Source organism: Phocoena sinus, chromosome 1 (genome assembly GCF_008692025.1).
Source record: "Phocoena sinus isolate mPhoSin1 chromosome 1, mPhoSin1.pri, whole genome shotgun sequence".
NCBI lineage: Eukaryota > Metazoa > Chordata > Mammalia > Artiodactyla > Phocoenidae > Phocoena > Phocoena sinus.
The window spans coordinates 82,655,077-82,671,424 of record NC_045763.1 but is presented as its reverse complement, the minus strand read 5'-3'; the positions used below and the strand labels follow the sequence as shown (position 1 = coordinate 82,671,424).

Genomic DNA, 16,348 nt, shown 5'->3' with positions numbered 1-16,348 from the left:
TTACTATCATTTTGTCACTTCTAAATGTATAATGAAAGTAATTTACATTGCCTTTGCTATTATTATTGTTATTTTTTGCCTGTTTTTCCTGGGATTAGACCGGAATTAGTAGGTTGTTTCTGTTCTTAAGTACTTTCCTTCTAACAATTTCTTCGTTGATATTGGATGACTGCCCGGCTGGACCTCACATATTTGTGCCCATGTCCCTGCCGGACTCCGCATAAATCCAATGTGTCGAGACGACTGATGGTAGAGTGATTTGCAATCACAAGTGCCATTTACATGTTAATTATTGTTTTTGGGAGTGACCAGGTCACCTCTCGGGGAAGCACGGACGGCCTTTCGAAGGTTGCGCGTCTGCATCCCGTGGCCGCGACCAAGCGACATGCGCATAAGCAGTGCAGCAATGCGAGGCCCGCAGCCTTAAGCGCGGGGTCGCTTCGGGGCGGGGGGAGTGTCTGGTGCAGCTCTTACAGGCAAGGGGCGGTTCCAGAGACTGGGGAAGTCAGCAATTTGTGGGTCTGACCGCTGGAACTTTGAAAGAGAGGCGGAGGAACAAGCGGGAGTTCCCCGCCCCCGTTCCCCACGGTCCAATCCCTTCGGCTTCTTTTCTCAGCCGGCCCGCCCGTCCCCTAACCTGCTCGAACCCATTAAGCGCTAGGGCGGCCCGGTCTCTTTAAGGCCCTGCCGCGCCTGCGCCTTGAGCCTTCCTGACGCGGCCGGGCCGGACCCGGGAGGAGCCGGCGGCGAGCACAGTAGGGGTTGGGTGGTAGTTGAAACCGCGGCGGCGCGGGGGGAGTGGGTTAGCGTCTGAGGCGGCCCCGAGTTCCTGAGTGAGCGCGGCGCTCAAGTGGGGGCGCGAACGGCGGCCGGCGGAGCCGGGAGAGAGGCCGAGGCGCTGAGACGCGGCGGCGCGGCTGCCGGCTGGATGGGAAGTTAATGTTTACGGCGGAGTCCACCCAGCGTTTCCAAGGTGAGGGGCGCCGCGCCAGGCCGGGCGGGCCGCGAGCCCGGGTTCCGCGGGGCGCACAGCCGGGCCGAGGCGCGGCGAGCGGGGGCCGCCAACCAAACTTGCGGCGCGAGTGGGGCGGGCGCGCCCAGCCCCCCGGGGCCTAAGTTCCTTGTGGTCGCCGCGACCCTCCTGCCGTGGGCGCTAGGGAAGAAACTCTCCCGCGGGACTTCCAGTGGAGTCCCGGCGAGGTGGAGGGACTAGGCAGCTTCGGGAGCGCTTCCTCGTAAATTCTGTGGGGGAATACTGACTCTTCACCCCCGCCCTCGAGGCCAGGAGTCTGTTCCTTCTGGGTGACCTGATGGGGCGAGACCGTCCGCGCCTCTTGCAAAGTTGGCGTCTTTATTTGGCCTCTGGGATTCTGCGCAAGGCCGTGTCTCCAGGCAGGTGATGGGCGAGCCAGGTGTGCTAGATGACGCCCAAGGATGCACTTGGGGAGCGTTTGTAGCCATCACTGAATCACCTTATGACTAGCGGGGCAAGCCTCAAATTAACCACAGTATTTCCGGTAGGTTGGATTGTGGTGTTGGTGTTTGCTTTAGAGTTGCTGTGATTTCTTTGTGGCTTCGTTTTTGTCTTTTGGGCTACACAGATCAACTCAGCTGGCATTCTCTCACCGAAGAGTTAACCAAAACTTTTGGAATGGCTTCTTCACTTTCCTATCTGTTGTTGTTAGAGGTGATTTCAAAAAGTAGCATTTTCTTGCAAAGATTTCTTTGGGTTACAGTGTAGAATAACAGACTCCTTTTATTGCTGAAAGAAATCCGGTGCTTCGTGAAGATCAAGAAAAGTTATCTGTTCATAGTTTTTACCTTTGTTCTGGGTTGAAATGTGTTAGCAGCTTTGTTTTGTTTTTTAAAAACATTTTATTAATAAACTTTCGACTGTTAACCAGAAGCTCCTTTTCTATTTTAAAATGCTAGTATTAATGTCTCTGAGAAATTTGTGTCAAAGAAATCTTAGAAAACTTATTGTAGTATAATATATTTTAAAAAGTGCACAATCTTGAGTATGCAGGTAAAGAATTTTTACTAAGTATACTATCACAGATCAAGAAACAGAACATTGCTAGGTTGAGGTTTATGTCTAGGAGTGGAACTCTTGGTTTATGAGGTATGTAAATGATAAAACTTTAGCATTAGATACAGTTGAACATTTTCCCAGTGTTCTCCCAATTATCAGGGAATGGTATTCCATTTACCTCATATCCTTGCTAATGCTTGTCAGTTTTAAAAATTTTTGCTGTTTTGGTAAAAGTGTAGTAATATATGTGTGGTCTTACTTACATTTTTCTGATTGTGGTTGGGTATCTTTTGTTGGCCATTTATATGTCGTCTTTTGTGAAGTGCCTGTCAAGTCTCACTTTTATTTTTTTAATTGGTCTGTAATTCTTTATGAGTTCTGTGTGTGTGTGTGTGTGTGTGTGTGTATACACATCTGTCTTCCATGAGTCCTTTCTGGACTTAATCTTTTTCCACTCTGTATGTTGCCTTTTCACTCTTTTAATGGCCTTTTTTTGATGAATGGAAATTGGTTTTTTTTTTTTTTTTTTTTTGCGGTACACGGGCCTCTCACTGTTGTGGCCTCTCCCGTTGCGGAGCACAGGCTCTGGACGCACAGGCTCAGCGGCCACGGCTCACAGGCCCAGCCGCTTCGCGGCACGTGGGATCTTCCCCGACCGGGGCATGAGCCTGTGTCCCCTGCATCGGTAGGCGGACTCTCAACCACTGCGCCACCAGGGAAGCCCGGAAATTGTTAATTTTAATGAAATATACTTAATCCTTCCCTTTATGATTACTGCTTTTTGTGCCCTATTTAAGAAATCTTTGCCTAGCCTAAGAATATGGAGATATTTCCCCATGTTACTGTACAGAAGTTTTATTTTGTTTTACTTTTCGTATTTAAGATGGACAATTTACAGTAAATTCCAGATGGATTGTAGGGGTCCAGTTCACTTTATACCATATGGGTATCTATTTGACCCAGCACCATTTACTGAATATACCATCGTTGCCCTTCTGCACTGTGTGACACTTTTTCATAAATCAGGTGACTGTATAAGTGTGGATCTGTTTCTGGACAATATTCTGTTTCATTGGTCTATTTGTTATCCTTGCACCAATATCACTATCAACTGATGTAACTTTATAATAAGCTCTGATATCTGTTGTTCGTGTATATATATATATATATATATATATTTTTTTTTTTTTGGCTATGCTGGGTGTTAGTTTCCTCACGCGGGCTCCTCGCTGTGGGCTTCTCTCTAGGTGCGGCGCGTGGGTTTAGTTGCCCTGTGGCCATGTGGGATCTTAGTTCCCCCATCAGGGATCGAACCTGCATCCCCTGCATCGGAAGGTGGATTCTTCTTAACCACTGGACCACCAGGGAAGTCCTGATGGTTGTTCCTATTTTGTTCTTTAAGATTGTCTGGGCAGTTCTTGGTCCTTAGAGTTTCCACATAAATTTCAGAATCTTGTCCATTGCTACAAATTTTGGAAATAGAGAATTGACATCTTAACAATATTGAGTTTTCCAGTTTATGAACATGGTATATTTCTCCACTTATTTATGTCTTTTAAAATTTCTCTAATATTTTGTAGTTTTCTGTATAAAAGTCTTCCACATCTTTTAAAAAAATTATTTATTTTTGGCTGTGTTGGGTCTTCATTGCTGCACATGGGCTTTCACTAGTTGCCGTGAGAAGGGGCTACTCTACGTTGCGGTGTGCAGTCTTCTCATTGAGGTGGCGTCTCTTGTTGCGGAGCACAGGCTCTAGGCGTGCGGGCTCAGTAGTTGTGGCTCATGGGCTCTAGAGCGCAGGCTCAGTAGTTGTGGCACACGGGCTTAGTTGCTCCGCAGCATGAGGGATCTTCCCGGACCAGGGCTCGAACCCGTGTCCCCTGCATTGGCAGGCGGATTCTTAAGCACTGTGCCACCAGGGAAGTCCCACATCTTTTCTTCTTATTCTTAGGTATTTGATTTTTAAAATATTATTGTAAGTGATATTTTAAAACATTTGTGGCCAGTATACAGAAATACAGCTGATTTTGAGGGGTGGGGAGAGTGGCTCTGGGATTATTTTAAAACAAATCCCAGACGTCATTTCATCAATAAATCCTAAATCTTTAATGTCCCTTCAAGACCTAGTCCAAATTACACCTTGTATGCTCTAGTTTTCCAAGGTTTTAAAATCTCTTCTTGTATGTTATCTCCAGTGTCTGGGACCAATTAAGGATTTATAGAGTGTTTAACATGGAGTGTAACTGTGTTAGGCTCTGGGGATATGAAGCTGATTAAGATGCTGCCCCTGCCTTTAAGAAGTTGAGAGTCTAAGAGGAGTTGTAGAAATTCAGAAGACCTTTATTTATCCTCCACTAGGAGAAGTGCTGTGATGAAAATTGGTTTGGCTGCATGCAAAAGGGGCATTTAAATCCAAGTGTGGGGCACGTACTGTGCCTGGCTCCCGGTGTTCTGAGAGCTGCATGGAGGAATTGGGCTGGGGGTGAGGGCTGCTATTACCACACATACTTCTGCTTTATTCCTTGGCTTTCAGCCTTGAGCCTTGCTCCACTCTTCTTGAGTCTGGAGTCTCTCCAAGTCACTGTTTCCAGAGAATAAATTTGTGAGAGGATGTGAATAGTGGAGAAGGGAAACTGGAGGTCCATGTACAGACTTTACCAGACTTTAAACCACTAACCTGCTCTTCGGCCCCATACTTCTTCCCCACTGACTATATCCCTCGAGACTCTCAAGGGCTGAGCCTTCTGGGGCTCTGTGAGCAAGGCACATCAGCCCGTTGACCATATTCCCTTGTGCAGGCCTGTAGGTTTAGCTTCCCATCCTCTACTTAGTTACTTATTCCTCAGTTACTTACGGCATCTATGAAACAAGAAAAAGTCTCTTTTCTTGTTTCATAGATGCCGTATCTCTCTTACCTACCTGAGATTGTTAAAGACAGTTTCTTTAAGCTTTGTTTTTCCTTGCATAGCTTGTTTCCTCCAAGTTACTTTTTTTCTGTTTGGTATAGTCTCAGCAGTAGAGGCCCTCTTCAGAGGTCTGATAATCCTCCTTGGTTGTTTGCTTGTGACTGAGGGACCAAATACATCAGGTAGCAGTACTTTTTAAAAATTTAAGTGTGATTGCACACAGTAAAATATATAGATTTTAAGTGTATAGTTTGATGATTTTGCTGTGTGTACACCTGTGTAATGAACACAAGGTAGAGAGCATAGTGAAACCCCTAGAAAATTCCTTCATATCCCTTCTATCTTCCCCACTCCTTGCCCAGAGGCAACCACTATTCTGATTTCTGTCTGCATAGATTAGCACCAGTATTTTCTAAAGTTGCCCAGGTGATTCCACTGTGTGGTCAGGATTGAAATCATTGGTTTGGGTGGGCTGTTTGAGGCTCTCTCCAGTGTCTGTCTTTCCGTTTGGCCTGGTCAGATTTCCCAGAGAGTATCCCAGTTTTCTGCTTGGAGGCCAGAGGTCTAGTTGCCAGTGGTCTGGGAACTCAGGAAAAGAGGGCTGGGTAATGAGCCATAGAGCATTTAATATGAAGGGACATACAATTTGCCTCTTTTTGTTAGGATACCTTCATCTTCCACCATGTGTGATTTACCTTTTTTAGAGAATAAATCTCTAACCTGCTGCCTCATTGAGGTTGGGTCACTCAGCACCTCGGGAGAGGCATGGGCTCTAGGTTTCTAACTGTTCAAACAGCTTTCACCTGATCCTTTCTTTCTTTAGTCTCCCTTCCCTCTCTGTGTTCTGGCAGTTCCTGAACCCTTTGAGGATTCTTTAGCGCAAAGTGCGTTTGTTCTTAGTTGTCAGCACTGCTGTCTTATAATTTATCTTTGACCAAATCAGTTATCACTCATCCATCTTTCCAGCTTCCAAAATTTTGTTGCTGTTGTTTCTTCCATTCTCTCAATCCTTATGGTTTGTGTCCTAAAAACAGAACAAAACAACAGCAACATTTTCTTTATCTTGTTTTAGTAGTGTTTCGTGAGGGAGCAAAATTAGATGTGTGGGTTCAGTCTGCAGTCTTAACGTGCAAGTCCCTCATCTGCTTTCCATTCATCATACAAAAATGTGCTGCCATCTGCCCACCACTGTTTTCTCCTCCCTGTGGGGTTGTAGCTGTTAAAATTTCTTTACTGTTATCTACATAGAATGTTAGGAGGGAGAGCACTTAAATGTTGGATCAAACTGTAATTTCCCTAGAAACCTCTAAATTCTTTTGAGAAGTTTACATTGTCCCAGAATCTTATAATCTCAGGATTGGAAATGATTTTAAAGATAAGCCAGCTTAGTGAGCTATTTGATACTTTCTGTAGTGGGAAACTCGCTATAAAGAGAGAAATGACTGGAGAAACAGAGTGGGCTGTGGATCTCTGCAGTGGGTCTGGAAATCAATATGTGCGTTAAACATTTAATATTGAAAGAACAAATAATAGATCTTGCATATTTGTAACATACAGGAATTATCAAAAAGTCGTGGTGGTTTTGTTATTTTAATCAATAATTCTTAAATCCAGCTACTGTCATGGGTGGGAGGTAATACTTAGAATTTTTTTTGTTTGTTTTTTGGGTTTTTTTTTTTGTTTTTAGCTGAGTTCTCTGAATACTTATTACAACGGGTCATCAGCAGTAATAGGGGTATTGGAGAGAGATAGGAGATGCATTTGCCCCTCAGGTAGATCTTGGGGGTCTGCCAGCCTGTGGGGGTTTCCTTCAGGCCTGCCTTCCACCAGATGCGCTTCAGGTCTCTCTTGAACTTGATTTGCTGCCGTTTCAGGCGTCCTTCCTTGACTTTCCGCAGTAGGTGCTGGGTCCTCTTGACCAGCTTGCAGTACTTGCGATGATTCATCTTGTACTGGCAGATCTTGAGTGTGTTTTTGCACTGCATCTGGGGTGCATCCCAGACCTCCTTACCCCACTGCTCGACCCCTTCCCCCACCTGGCTGGGCGGACACTCAGAGTTGGGCTGGAGACACAGTCCCTAGGACCCCAGCGTCCAGTCTGGGCAGGAGGTAGCCAGCTCTCTAGGTCAGCCAGCTCTCCAGGGGGCTGATGGATATATTCCTGAACAGCAGCATCTCCTCAAGCTCCAGATGGACCCGTCTGCCAGGGAGAGAGGCAACGCCACTTGGGCCTGTTGGTTGCGTGCTGTAGCGAGGCCTGCAGGCATGCCTGCCCAGCACCCCTGAGACAGGCCAAGACCCACTGCAGCCTACCCGGGAACAGCCCTGAGCAGCTGGGAAGTGAGGCACACCAGGAACAAGGTCTGTGTGTGGCGGCGGCCCCAGGTGCTCAGTGGAGCCTCCGTGAGCCTCAGCTTCACCCCGAGGTGCCCACTGCGTGGGTGGTGTGGACTCTCAAGTCCCAGGTCCCCAGCCCAGCCGGCAGCAGCCGCCTCCGCTGTCCCTGGAGCCCGCGGCCTCATGCTGACCCTACCCAGACACCGCTGGGAGACTGACCATTCTGCTGTCCAGTATTTTTTGTTTTGAGAAAAAGATTATATTCCAGAAAAAATTGAAAAGTATTGCTAAAGTTGTAGAAATCTTATAGTTAATGTAAACTGGTAAATTAATTAGAACCACCCATTAAAGCCTCTCTGTTAAGCTCCTGATAACTTTGTTATGCTTTGCATTCCTTTTTTCTTTAAAATACTAAGTATGTTTCCAAATGCTCTTTGAGATAAGAGTTTTTTATCATAAAGTTCATGATGAAATGAAAATATTATTCTCAATATAATTTGTTTTTTCTTAGGCTAAATTTATAAAATTTTATGTGTTTACCTTTATATTGTGTCCATCCTTTTCTGTGTTACAGTATCCTTTTACATTTGAGATTTATGCTAGATAGTGAGTGGGTTTTTTTGTTTGTTATTTTCTGTAATGCCCTTATTTAGCCCTTTGTTACTCTTCAAATTAATTTTGAACAAGTTACATAAAATATAAAAGTCTGCTTATCACTGCACACAGTTTTATATGTTTGCATATAAAATTCAAGCTATCAATTAAAGATAACATTGGCAGTTATTACTATCTGTTTTGGCGGTATGATAGTCCTTCCTCATTGGAAACATGTAGGTTAATTAATGTGTGTTTTGTGGCTAGAAGCTGTTGACTGTGGCCTCATATGTTTGCTCAGAAAGGGTCATCCAATTTCTCATAATTCTAAGTTGCCTGGTGTGTTTATTTGTTGCCATTCCCAGATGTTTATTACTGTCTCTGTACTTCATGAGAGCATTCCCTGCCTGTGCTGTTGGCAGTTTATTGTTTAAATGGCCAGAGAATGTGGGTTTAGTGCTTGTTAATTGTTCTTTGTACTAATCCAACTGCTCACAATTGTACTTTGAAAAATGTTCCCTAAAGCTGGTTAAACTGGCCATTATCTGGGTCTTCATTGTTGGTTTTGCTATTCATTGTCTTTTGGGTTCATGATTAGGGCTCTCTCCTTAAGGAACTGCTAGCTCCTGTGTTCTTGGAAGGAATCTTGATAGAGATAGGAGCAGAATGGTTTTATTATGGATCATTGCTCTTTTTGTTTTTCATAAGAAAGTGGAAGCACTGATAGGGAAGTGAAGATGGGGATTTTGTCTTACCTTTGAATTGGTATTCAAATGATTAGTTGCTGTATTTGGCCTGATACAGATCTTTTGCTATGTTAAAAATGAATCCAGCATTCTCATAAATTATGCTAGTAAGTTTGTTAGAACAATGTTAACAGATACTGGATAGGAACTTCCCTGGTGGTCCAGAGGTTAAGACTCTATGCTCCCAGTGCAGGGGCCTGGGTTTGATCCCTGGTCAGGAAACTAGATCCCACATGCCACAACTAAAGATCCCGCACATGGCAATGAAGATCCTGCGTGCTGCAGCTAAGACCCGGCGCAGCCAAATAATAAATAAATATTAGAAAAAAAGATACTGGATAAAAGTTTCACTTGAATGAACCACTGTATAATATGATATTTGAATGAGATACATAAGAGAAAGAAGAAAAATTTAATATCTTCAAGTATACCAGAATCAGGATAGTTTAGAAGACTGAGCCAGAATTTGCTGGTGAGGAGGTAGACCTTGAAGTAAATTGAGAACGAATCTTAGGGAATAATCTCATGAAAAGTGTAATGCCTTTAAACATTTAATTTAAAATACATGTAAGAGAGGAGCACAAAGTTAAAGACTCAGCTTGGCTGCTTTTTTGAAAATGTGGAGAAGCTTCTTTTCTGCTGCTGGATGAACAAGGTTATAAATGTTGTCGAGCATTTAACACACGAGATCAGAAAACTGAGTCAGTAAATGATCTAGAAATTTAATGAAGTTATGAACATTGTCAGTAAGTCAGTAAGAACCACCAAAGGTAACACATATGTAGCATCTCCTATGTGTCAAGCATAATGATAGGTACTGGGAAGACAACGGTGATCAATAGTACATAGACAAAAATCTTTGCTTTCACAAAATTTATAAACCAGGGGAACACACAGTTGGTATAGTCTTGTTTCTTTACTTTTTTTTTTTTCTGGCCATGCTGTGCAGCTTGTGGGATCTAAGTTCCCTGACCAGGGATTGAACCTGGCTCCAGCAGTGAAAGCACTGAGTCCTAACCACTGGACCACCAGGGACCACTGCAGACCAGGGTAATTAAGTGATTAATTTGTCTTAAATCTTGAGGTTTTTTTTTTGTTTGTTTAAATTGAAGTATAATTGATTTTCAATGTGTCAGTTTCAGGTGTACAGAGAAGTGATTCAGTTATACTGAATCTATTCTTTTTCTTTATAGGTTATTACAAGATATTGAATATAGTCCCCTGTGCTCTACAGTAGGTCTTTATTGTTTATCTGTTTTATATACAGTAGTGTGTATCTGTTAATCCCAAACTCCTATTTATCACTCCCCCGCTTTCCTCTATGTCTGTGAGTCTGTTTCTATTTTGTAAATAAGTTCATTTGTATCATTTGTTTGGTTCCACATGTAAGTGATATTATATTATATTTGTCTTTCCTTGTCTGATTTTACTTCACTTATGATTATTTCTAGGTCCATCCATGTTGCTGCAAGTTATTTTATTCTTTTTTATGGCTAATATTCCTTTGTATGTGTGTATACCACATCTTTATCCATCCATTTGTCGATGGACATTTAGTTTGCTTCCATATCTTGGTTATTGTAAATAGTGCTGCTGTGAACATTGGGGTGCATGTATCATTTCAAATTAGAGTTTTCGCCCAGAAGTGGGATTGCTGGATCATATGGTAATTCTTTTTTTTAAATTAAATTTTAATTTATTCATTTGGTTGTGCCGGGTCTTAGTTGCAGCTCGCTGGCTCCTTAGTTGTGGCTTGCCAGCTCCTTAGTTGTGGCATGCAAACTCTTATTTGTGGCATGCATATGGGATTTAGTTCCCTGACCAGGGATGGAACCTGGGCCCTCTGCATAGGGAGCATGGAGTCTTAACCATTGTGCCACCACGGAAGTCCCTCATATGATAATTCTATTTCAGTTTTTTAAGGAACCTCCATACTGTTCTCCATAGTGCCTGTACCAATTTACATTCCCACCAACAGTACAGGAGTGTTCTCTTTTCTCCACACCCTCTCCAGCATGTTATTTGTAGACTTTTTGGTGATGGCTGTTCTGACAGGTGTGAGGCTTTTTAAATAATTAGTATGGAAAAATGCTGAGTGAAGTAAAAGTTTTAAATTTTAATATTTGCTTTAAAAATTTTTGAGGTAAAGATTACGTATAGTGAAATGGACTTAACTCTACAATTGAATGAATTTTGTCGAATGTGTACTCCTGTGTTAATCTCTCCCTCCCCAGTAATCCCACATGATTCCTTTAGTCAGTTCCTGTTCCGCTGTCTTTTACCACAGATTCGTTTTTCATGTTCTTGAACTTCACCTAATAGAATAGTAGAATTAGTGTGTATTCTTTTCTGGCTGGCTTCTTTTGTTCAACATAATGTTTTGAAATTCATCCATGTTAATGCTCCTTTCAGTAGTTCTTTTTAACTGGTGTATAGTAATAACATTGTATAACAATAACACAGTTTGTTTATCCCTTTTCCCATTAGGATATTATGAAAGCTGTTATGAACACATAGCTATTAGTCTTCTTATAGACATACATTTTCGTTTCTCTTGGATAAATAACTAGTGGTGGACTTACTCGTTCATAGAGCGGATGTATGTTTAACTTTAGAAGACATTGCCAAACGGTTTTCCCAAGGGAATATATCATGTTACATTGCAACCAGCAGTCTGTGAAAGGTCTGCTTGAGTGACAAATCAGAATTGAGTTTCAGAAAGACTGTGCTGGTGCAGTGGGGTATGAGACTTGAGATAGGGAACACACACAGTTAAGTAATACAATTGAAATTGATGTATTCTTGTTCTAAGGAATTGATAGGGAGGGAGAGACTTACAGATTCTGGAGCCTGTGGTATGTGGGGTGAGGATAAGGCAGGGGTCAGGTGATCCCCATGCATCTGCCATAGGCTGTTGGATATTGGTGTGTCAGTCATTAACAGAGAATACAGTGGAGGAGTAGATTTTAGAGGGAAGAGGGAGAAGTAAATCTGTTATGTTTGTAAGTAGTAATAAAAGGAAGTAGCAAAAGGAAGTAGATTAAATAACTGTGTATAGTGAGGAGAAGGCCCAGGATGGAATTGGAATTTTGGGGACCATTGACATATAAGAAATGAGCTGATGACGAGAAGTCTGCAAAGGAGCAGGAGTGAGTAGCCACCACAGAAGGGAAACCAGGGAAGTGATTTAACAAACTGAAAGAATAGAACTTTGAAAAAGGAGGGAGGGGCTTGAATGTTGTTAATGTGAGTAAAAAATAAGTGTAGCCTTTCTGGAGGTTAACTGTTTTTTATTATTTGACCCAATAGTTGCACTTTGTGGAATAACTTCTAGAGAAACAGACAAATGTGGAAAGGTATCACACACACATACACAGAGTATTATATAGTTTTCTATTGCTGCTGTAACAAATTAGTACAAACTTAGTGGCTTAAAACAAAAATATAGTCTCTTACAGTTATGGAGGCCAGAAGTCTCAAATGTTTCATGGGGCTAAAGTCAAGGTATTGACCCAGCTGGTTCCTGGGGTAGAATCTATTTCCTTGCCTTTTCCAGTTGCATTCCTTGTGTTCCTTGCATTGCATTCCTTGATCCCTTCCTCCATTTTCAAAGTCAACTGCATAGCATCTTCCGATGGGCCCAACCCAGATAGTTCAGGATAATCTCCTCATCACAAAATCCTTCCCTTAGGGCTTCCCTGGTGGCGCAGTGGTTGAGAGTCCGCCTGCCGATGCAGGGGACACGGGTTCGTGCCCCGGTCCCGGAAGATCCCACATGCCGCGGAGCGGCTGGGCCCATGAGCCATGGCCGCTGAGCCTGCGCGTCCGGAGCCTGTGCTCCGCAACGGGAGAGGCCACAACAGTGAGAGGCCCGCGTACCACAAAAAAAAAAAAAAAATCCTTCCCTTAATCACCTCTGCCAAGTCCCTTTTACAATTTAAGGTAACATTCACAGGTTCTGTGTTTTATGATGTGCTCTTTAGGAGGCCATTAATTAGTCTGCCACATAATACAAGGACAGAAGATCAAAGTACATTAAATTAAATTCTCAAAAATGTATAGTATGATCTGATTTTTTTTGGCTGCACCAGGCAGGGCATGCGGGATCTTAATTCCCTGACCGGGGATTGAACCTGTGCCCCCTGCAGTGGAAGCATGGAGTCTTAACCGCTGGGCCACCAGGGAAGTCCCCAAGTATGATCTAATTTTTGTGAACTTAAAAAAAATACATATACCTGTATATTACCATATGTATAGAAATCTTAATATATACTGTACAGCTAACAGTGGCTGTCTTTGAGAGTGGGATTACAGAGTACTCAAACTTTTCCATTTTTTTCTGTGATATTTCAATTCTTAACATGTATTTGCTAATCAGAAAAATAAAAAATAAATAACAGGAAAAGTACTGTATGGGTCACATGTTACAGAGAGGTCTGTAAGTAAGATAAGGACTATGAAGCATTTACTGGATTTAGCACAAAGAGGCTGTTGGTGAGTGACCTTGATAAGTGTGGTTTTAGTAAAATGGTATGGTAGAAGCCACATTGCAGTGAAAAAGTGGGAGGTGAAGGGAAGAATGAAAGCTAAAGCTATCTGTCCAGTTGCTTAGCTATGGGGGAGGGACGATACTGTGAGACAGGGGGTACTTAGTGGGGTGTAAGGTCCAGTGAGAGCGCTAAATATGGCAGAGCAGCCTGTTTAAAAGTTGAGAGCAGAAACTGGGAAGAAGAGAGAGACCACCTGAGTTCCAGGATAATTCACAGAGCACGAGGCCTGTCTTCTGACTTCAGACAGAAGACCCACTTACCTGTGGCAGGTGAGACTAGAGAGGTGTGGATATGGACAGTAGTTAAGTTTATAACATTTTCGTTTTCTTTAATATTATCAGATTAAAAAAACCCACAAACTCTTGTAGTCCTAAATGCTTCTTTGGCATTTTGTTAAAGTCCAAAGTTATTGTGTACCTGTGTTAATTTAGTCTTGCTAATGTACTCTCATTTTGTTGGTTTCTGATTATTCCTGTAGCCTCATAGTATATGAGTATATGAGGTTCAGGGAATGAGACCTTAGTTTTCTAGTGCAACGTTCTGAGGACTCCTCCCCCCCTGTTATTATTGAAACTAATCATTGCATAAAAATCTGCTTATATGAGTTTATCAATTTTCTCTTGACTCTACAGTGTCACAACAGGAAAACATTAGAGGTACCATTCACTCCAACCTTTTTTTAAGTTCCTGACAAGGAAACAAGGTTTAAAAAATTTAAATAACTTGTGAAGGCCTTACGCACCTTGTCAAAAGAACATGGTACTTTACCTTGCTGAGATGCTGAGGACCTTTCAAAAAATTATTATTTCATTGATACTATATTTCTGCCAGGATTTCCTGAGTTTTCATGTGTCCTTCTATCCAATTCCAATTAACATACATTTTCCACCTCTTAATTTCATCACTCTTCTTTCATCAGTATCAGTGTAATTAACTTAATTAAAATGACAATTTAAAATACAGTTTTTAAGGCCTTGCCATGATCTGTGCATTATTTACCTATTTGGAGAATTATGTTGAAGATTCCTTATTGACATTTTAGGATTTTTCAGAACTGTGGCAGTTCATTTTGTTTGTTTGTTCGTTTTTGTTTTTGTTTTTGCGGTACGTGGGCCTCTCACTGTTGTGGCCTCTCCTGTTGCAGAGCACAGGCTCTGGACGCGCAGGCTCAGCGCCCATGGCTCACGGTCCCAGCTGCTCCGTGGCATGTGGGATCTTCCCGGACCGGGGCACGAACCCATGTCCCCTGCATCAGCAGGCGGACTCTCAACCACTGCGCCACCAGGGAAGCCTGGCAGTTCATTTTTATTTCACACTGGGTATGGGGTGATGGTGCTTAACACACTTCTTGACACAGTGCTTGATGTATTGTGTATATTAAATAAAAAATTTGCATAATATGTGATATATTTTAAGAGGTACTTGTTCAGAATTTGTGCTTTTTTTGGACTAGATTAAGACCTAAGGAAACAGGTATTTTAGTACTCTTGCTGCTGCCAGGAAAAAAATTGTGTAGATATGCCTTTTTTTTTTAAAAAAACAATTTTGTCTTTGTAACAGTGGAAGGTTGAGGTCAGGGGATAGGCTTATTAGCTCCTTATTCATGAACTTGAACACCTTGGCTATAGCAATTTTAGGTGCAGCTCAAATTATCAAATTTTTAAATAAATTTATTTGTTTATTTACTTATTTTTGGCTGTGTTGGGTCTTCGTTGCTGCATGGGAGCTTTCTTTAGTTGCGGTGAGCGGGGGCTACTCTTCATTGTGGTGTGTGGGTTTCTCATTGCAGTGGCTTCTCCTGTGGTGGAGCACGGGCTATAGGCGTGCGGGCTTCAGTAGTTGTGGCTCTTGGGCTCAAGAGTGCAGGCTCAGTAGTTGTGGCACACGGGCTTAGTTGCTCCGCGGCATGTAGGATCTTCCTGGACCAGGGTTTGAACTCGTGTCCCCTGCATTGGCAGGTAGATTCTTAACCACTGTGTCACCAGGGAAGTCCTTCATTTTCAAATATAATTTTCATCTCATTATTTTAGTTAATTAAATTGCTTAAGTAGGTAATCAGATTGGTTTTGGGCAGGTCCTGTCTGTCTGTCAGAATCCTTAGAGTCATGACATGTTCTGACGTTCTGTGTTTTTACTTTTGTGTTCTTCTGTTTTAGCTCACCTTCCTATCAATGATTTATACTTGTCAGGATGTTTTTGTTTTAGGGCTTAATGTTTAGTATCCTGGTTCCATCGTTTATTAGCTAATGGATTCTTGGGCAAGTTGTTTAACCTCTATAAACTTCAGTAAAATCTGTCTCAGGATTATTGTGAGGATTAAATAAGATAATGAATGTAAGTGTTGTCGAAGTGCCTGGTACATAGTAAAACTTACAGTAGATGATGGTGGTAGCAGCAGCAATAGTATATCACTGTGTACAAAGTTTTCCTTTTCTTTCTTTTTTTTTTTTAAATTAAAGTGTAGTTGATTTACAATGTTGTGTTAGTTGCAAGTTTTCCTTTTCTGAAATTTTGTTCTAGAGGTAGGAAGGATCAGAGAGAGATGAATATATGCTGTATGCCTATAGAAAATAAATTAACTCAGAGAAATTTGTTACATAGACATCTAAAGGAAGAAGACTTGTCAGCAGTGTTACCCTTATTTCCTGTTTTTTTCCCTTTCAGTGTAATTCCTGTTTGCTGTTTTTTCTATTCCTGTTGAAGCCAGTGCTCTGTATCTTTCTCTTCTTCCATGTGACAACTGTTAACTTAAAAAGTGAAAGACAGGGCTTCCCTGGTGGCGCAGTGGTTGAGAGTGGTTGAGTGGCGGGTGGCACGGGTTCATGCCCTGGTCCAGGAGGATCCCACATGCCGCGGAGCGGCTAGGCCCGTGAACCATGGCCGCTGAGCCTGCGTGTCCAGAGCCTGTGCTCCGCAACGGGAGAGGCCACAACAGTGAGAGGCCTGCGTACCGGAAAAAAAAGAAAAAAAAAAGTGAAAGACATAATTTGCAGTTCTTCTTTGAGGATATTTATAGACTGTATTTTAAAATCTGCACTCCATATTTATTGATAATACTCAAAACATGCAAGACACTGCTATTTATATAATAATGTTGTTTATTCCCATGTTTGCAGAGTTGGAATAACACTTCCTTATAACCTGCTTAAAAGATTGAAAATAGATATTACATTTGCCCCAAGC

At 42.3% G+C, this 16,348-nt stretch overlaps 1 protein-coding gene and 1 pseudogene across 4 annotated transcripts in view; one reads left to right on the top strand and one right to left on the bottom strand.

Annotated features, from left to right (window-relative positions):
• The first annotated feature begins 650 nt into the window (after positions 1 to 650).
• EVI5 (ecotropic viral integration site 5) overlaps positions 651 to 16,348 on the top strand; it is a 211,682-nt gene continuing 195,984 nt past the window's right edge. For all 4 annotated transcript variants that reach the window (XM_032652186.1, XM_032652180.1, XM_032652169.1 and 1 more), the window contains exon 1: positions 651 to 973. The gene's annotated coding sequence lies outside the window, so the exon portion shown is untranslated. The remainder of the gene's footprint in view (positions 974 to 16,348) is intronic.
• Positions 677 to 7,460, bottom strand: LOC116760167 (annotated as a pseudogene).